Consider the following 6,348-nt stretch of genomic DNA (forward strand, 5'->3'; position numbering starts at 1 on the left):
ATCCAAATAAATAATTAAATTTAATTAAATAATAATTAAAATTATTTAATAACTAATTAAATTAATTAATAAATTAATATTTAAATTCATAACTAATTAATAATTAATTATCAATTAATATTAATTAATTAAATAATTAAGATTTATTTTAAATTAAAAATGATAATTTTTAGAAATAAAAATAATGATTTTTGGAATTAAACTAAATAAATAAAAAAAATTATTAAAATATAAATTCTAGGGGGTAAAGTGTAAGGTTTTGAAAGTTTTAGTCGTAGGGTTAAAACTGTAAGTTTGCAAAAGTGTTAGGGTCATTTTTGCAAATCCAGAAACCTTGGTGACATAAAGGCACCATCCCCAATAATTGAGGGACTAAGTTGCAATTTCGTCGTCGCCATCGTCGTCGGCGACCTCTGACTCGCCGGAGTTGGTGAAATCGGTGGTGAATGGCCACTAGAGCTTCCAGAACTCAAGACCAAACTACCAGGAATTCATTTGTACATCTAAACTTTTGAGTAATTGCGTTTCTGATTGCAGCTGTCTTTGCCATAGGGAAGAATTTTGTGAGAAACTTTTGAGCATGATCTTCCCAAGTAGTAATCGAACCAGCTGGTAGAGATTGTAACCAGCTCTTAGCCTTGTCCCTCAGAGAGAATGAGAATAGTCTCAGCTTCACAACATCCTCAGAAATACCATTGAACTTAAAGGTGTCGCAGATCTCAATGAAATCCCTAATGTGCATATTGGGATCATCCGTTGAAGAACCCCCAAACTGGATTGAATTCTGTACCCATTGAATTATGTCAGGCTTAATCTCAAAGGTATTAGCTTTGATGGCTGGCCTGACAATGCTAGATTGAATGTCATTGATCTTGGGTTGAGAAAAATCCATCAAGGCTTTCGTTCGTGCTGCTGGATCTCCCATTGTAACGAGACTGGTTTAGGTTAAGTTCAATTTATGCACCTATGCAACAATGTATAGTTATCGCTCAATGCTAAGACAAATAACAAATTGGGTTTTGATTAAACTAAGAGATTATACTAAATAACATTAAATAAGCGAATTGAGGTTGAATTATTATATATGACAAATATGGGATTCTAACTTCATTAAATACTTCATTCAATAGCCTTATTGTTCTTAACCTTAGCATGTAATGGTGATGACACTAATCAGATAACATGAAACTAGCCAACTTTCGTTGTACGAATACCCAATTACCAAGCATCCACAAAAGAGATAGAAGTTGAATAGACACCAATTATGCTTAGTCCTTATATGTCTATAAGAATTGAAAACATAACGGTTTAATGTGCAAGTTATCTATCGTGATTACATAGGGCAAGTAAGATGGTTAAAATTACCTACGAATCATGCATAACAAATACATGAACCTATGCTAGCATGACAAGTTCTAAACCTCTATATTCAATGTCGCTTCAATAGAGATTAACACGCTATCTTATATGTTAGCTACGCACATCAGACGAATAAGCACAACCAATACTAGGATATCATACAATCACCATACACTAATATATCAAAACAATTAACTATTGAAATCCATAAGTAAATCCGCTAGAACCCCATGACAACGATTAGTTCATAATCGAACTCATCATCACCATGGGTTCCAATGAAAGCATGGTATAAAACAAGGTCTTAATAAACTGAATAATAATTAAAGTACGAATAAATGAGATATAGTTTCAACAAGAACGAAAATGAGCATCCAAAGTTACAACTAATTCAAAGAATCACAAGTTGAAAACAAGATCTTCTTTTTCAGAGTTGTTTTGTGCTTCTAGGTCTTCTCCTAGGTATCCCAATCTTTCCGGGTGATGAAAACCCTTTTTTTAAGTATATATAAGCCCATATTGGACCTGGACCCTTAAAATCGTCAAGTTCCACTCAAAAAAGGCTTTTTCAGCGAAATCAGCCAAGTCAGCCGCGCATCAGCACACATTCGCGTGCGGGTCGGAGGCGGCCGCGTGTCAGCAGGCGGTCGCGTGCACTTCTGACACGACCGCGTGCTTATTTTTTGGAAAATTCTGATGAATCTTATTTTGCCCATAACTTGAGTTCTACTCATCAGAATTAGGCGATTCAACTGTCCACGCGAAGCTAACGAGATTCTCTACAATTTAACAATGGCCTTGGCTTCTAGATCTGATCACTTTTGATCATATTTCCTTTAAAAGCTCATTTCTTCATTTAACTGATACCTGAATTGTAATAACACAAAAACACATCAAAATACCAACAACTTGAGTCCAAAACACCAATATAAGCTTATAATGAAGTGTTCCAAGTGGATATAAAATCCACTTATCACACCCCCAAACTTGAATCGATGCTTGTCCTCAAGCATAAACAGACTCAAAACTATAAAACAAACCTAATGTATGAATGCAACTACATAAATGCAACTAAATGATAACGCAATTGATCCCCTCAGAATAACCATAACCAAATGAATAAGCCAATGCCTCTAAGAATGCAATGACTTAAAATAGAGTTCAAATAAATCCCACAAACCAACTCACAAACCAGAAACGTGCGTGTTTGGAATGCTTAACAGATATCTCTCGATACTAGATCAATAACCATAACTTATCTATCATCGAAATAATCAAAAGTTTATAAACAGAATAGACAATAAACGTATTATGACTCACAACACCTCCTTTATACTAGAGTTATATAAGGATTCACACTATTATTGAACACATAACAAAGATGCTTATTGGACCATGCAATGAATGAGGTCCCAAAAGACTTATGTAATAATACCCATGTAGTGAGCGTTAGGTTAGCGGATCCCGGACTATAAAAAGCCTTAGGTCACTAGGCACAAAGTCCCATAAGAACTTAATAACTCGAGTATTAAAGAGCTCACTCTTGATCAATTATGCATAAACACATACTTTTTTTCTTTTTTTTTTCTTTTTCTTTTTTTTCAATAATTTTTGAGTGAGTGCGTTTCGCTCCATCTCATTCAATCCTGGACTACTCATAAAAATATGAGCCGGCTACTAGCCATTTGATGCCTAGACTTACAATAACTAGCAATGAAATTTAAGTTTTTCTCTAGATAAAAAAAATCAGTGTTTTTACGTCATTACGAGAATATCACAAATTCTAAATATAACCAAGTGATTAAATCTCAACAACAAACAAGTATGATCATGATCTAGATCAAAAGCAACCTTATAAGACTCTGTGAAAATATTTGTTTCTGGCATGCAAATCAATTCATTAGGACTTAAACATCCCTATATTCGTCATCACCACACTCAAATCAACATCAACTTATCAAAGATCATAGTTCATCTTAAGGGATCATGCTAAATATGCATGAAAATGCAACTATATGAAATCACATAAAAATAAACAAATATGTCCTAAATGAACAATCATGCAAAAATATGAATGAACTATAACTAAACATGCAATATGAATCTATATGGAAACACACACTACTAATCCTTACATTATCACCCCCAAAATTAAAATTTTCAATGTCCTCACTGAAGGTAATAATAAGGATTTCAGGCATACCTAATTAGCGGGAGAGTCAACCTTATCGGGTGGAGGATCAGGTGGCCAATCAACCTCGCCAACAGTGTCTCGAACAACAGTACCGAAAGCGTGTGTCAAATCTTCAGCAAAATATCGATGGATGACATGCATGGCCTCCATACGCCTAGTCAATCTTCTATACTATGCATCACCAACACCAGTCCTATCAACTACCTGTTGCACATGAGAAGAACCATCTGTAGGCATGGGAATATCCGTCCAGCCACTCTCTATATCATCAAAAATATATCCCAACCCCTTATTAAGGGGTGCACCTAAGAATGAATAACTCAAGTGATCTGGCATTTGGTTGAGCTCAAGTGTGGGAGCTTCTTGAATAAATGGTTCAAAACGCTCCTGAGAAATTTTCAGCTCTGCTAACCCAAGAGAATCGAATGGCATATCCAACTTCCCCATCCACGGAGGTGTATTCAAATCCTCCAATTGCTCTGCTCCTTCTTTATCTTCAATAAATGATTCCCCTATTAAGGATCTCTCTAAGGCATCTGACTTTGGCAATTGCTCAGACTCTGAATTTATTACAGATTCGACCCACTCTACTTTAAAGCATTCCTCTTTAGCTGTGGGTAACTTTATTTCCTTGAACACATTAAAAGTGACCTTTTGATCATAAACCTTCATTGAAAGCTCTCCTTTTTGCACATCGATCATAGTTCGGCCTGTAGCCAAGAATGGTCTTCCCAAGATAATGGGAATCTTCTTATCTTCCTCAAAATCAAGAATTACAAAGTCAGCAGGGAAGATGAGTTTATCCACCTTGACCAAGACATCCTCCACTATACCTCGTGGATAAGCGATGGAATGATCAGCTAGTTGCAATGACATGTATGTTGGTTTCGGATCAGGCAGACCAAGCTTCTTGAAGATAGATAAGGGCATGAGATTGATGCTAGCCCCTAAATCACATAAACACTTCTCGAACGACAAGTTTCCGATGGTGCAAGGAATAGTGAAGCTTCCAAGATCTTTAAGCTTCGGAGGCAACTTTTGTTGCAGCATAACACTGCATTCCTCCGTTAGAGCAACGGTCTCTAAGTCATCGAGCTTCACTTTCTGAGAGAACCTTCCATAAACCTCGCATAGCTAGGCATCTGTTCAAGAGCTTCAGCGAAAGGTATGTTGATATGAAGTTTCTTGAACACCTCCAGAAACTTAGCAAATATCTTATCCAACTTCTGCTTCTGCAGCCTTTTGGGAAAAAGGAGGTGGAGGATAGACCTGTTTCTCCCCTGTATTACCCTCAGGAGGAGTGTATTCCACAGTTTTCTTCCTTGATTCTGCTTCTGCTTCCTTCTGCGCATCTTCTTCAGCCAAAACTACATTTTCTGAAACTTGAGATTTTTCAGGCTCTTCGTCTTGCTGAATTTGGGGGCTTGCGACCTTTCCAGACCTTAAGGTGATGGCGTTCACTTGTTCTTCAACTTCTCTCTTGCCTGGATTTGTTTCTATATCACTAGGAAGCATTTCTGGTAGTCGATTCAATAAGGTGTTGGTAATTTGTCCTATCTGGTTCTCCAGCTTCTGGATAGAAATAGCCTGGCTTTGGCATAGAAGAGCCTGGTTTTTTACACATAAGCCTCAACTCCTCTAATTCAGATTTTTCATTCGAAGATAGACCTGCATCATGAGTTTGTTGTTGAAGTTGGAGTTGTTGTCTTGGTGCAAATTTTTGATGAAAACCAGGAGGGTTGAATTTTTTTGCTCCAAACTCCTGGAACGGCTGTTGCATCGCATTCTGATTATTGCTCCATTTGAAGTTAGGATGATTCTAGTTGTCAAGATGAAAAGTGTCTGGAACTGGTTGCTGCGATCTCTGAAAGTTTCTCACAAACTGAGCTGATTCACTAGATATAGCGCATTTCTCCGTCGCATGCGAACATGCACATAGCTCACGAACACTGGTTATCTGATTAATACCCAAGTTAGCCAGAGAATCGATTTTCATAGACAATTTCTTTAGTTGAGCAGTGATAGCCGTAGCTGTATCCACTTCAAGAAATCCTTCTACCTTTCCTTGTGCACATCTCTGGGTTGGATACTGATATTCATTAGCAGCCATCAGTTCAATTAGATCATAAGCTTCCTCATAGCTCTTTGCCCATAATGTTCCGCCTGATGCTGCATCGAACATGGGTCTGGACTGTGCTCCCAAACCATTATAAAAATAGTTGATGATCATCCAATCAGGCATTCCATGATGAGGACACTTCATAAACATCTCCTTGTAGCGCTCCCAAGCTTCACATAGAGATTCTTCCGATTGCTGCGCAAATTGAATAATAGTGTTTCTGATTGCAGCTGTCTTTGCCATAGGGAAGAATTTTGTGAGAAACTTTTGAGCAAGGTCTTCCCAAGTAGTAATCGAACCAACTGGTAGAGAGTGTAACCAGCTCTTAGCCTTGTCCCTCAGAGAGAATGGGAATAGTCTCAGCTTCACAGTATCTTTAGAAACACCGTTGAACTTGAATGTGTCGCAGATCTCAATGAAATCCCTAATGCGCATATTGGGATCTTCCGTTGAAGAACCCCCAAACTGGATTGAATTCTGCACCCATTGAATTATGCCAGGCTTGATCTCCAAGGTATTAGCTGTAATGGCTGGCCTGACAATGCTAGATTGAATGTCATTGATCTTGGGTTAAGAAAAATCCATCAAGGCTTTCGTTCGTGATGTTGGATCTCCCATTGTAATGAGTACCCGAAACACAAACAAATAAACAGTGAAAGTAAAAGAATCCGAGTCA

At 37.5% G+C, this 6,348-nt stretch overlaps 1 non-coding gene across 1 annotated transcript; it reads left to right on the top strand.

Annotated features, from left to right (window-relative positions):
• The first annotated feature begins 5,793 nt into the window (after positions 1 to 5,793).
• On the top strand, positions 5,794 to 5,900 carry LOC141710152 (small nucleolar RNA R71). Its single transcript, XR_012570686.1, has one exon. It is a non-coding gene; the product is annotated as a small nucleolar RNA R71 (small nucleolar RNA).
• Positions 5,901 to 6,348: the final 448 nt, after the last annotated feature.

This window comes from Apium graveolens, chromosome 2 (assembly GCF_009905375.1).
Source record: "Apium graveolens cultivar Ventura chromosome 2, ASM990537v1, whole genome shotgun sequence".
In the NCBI taxonomy this organism is placed as follows: Eukaryota; Viridiplantae; Streptophyta; class Magnoliopsida; order Apiales; family Apiaceae; genus Apium; species Apium graveolens.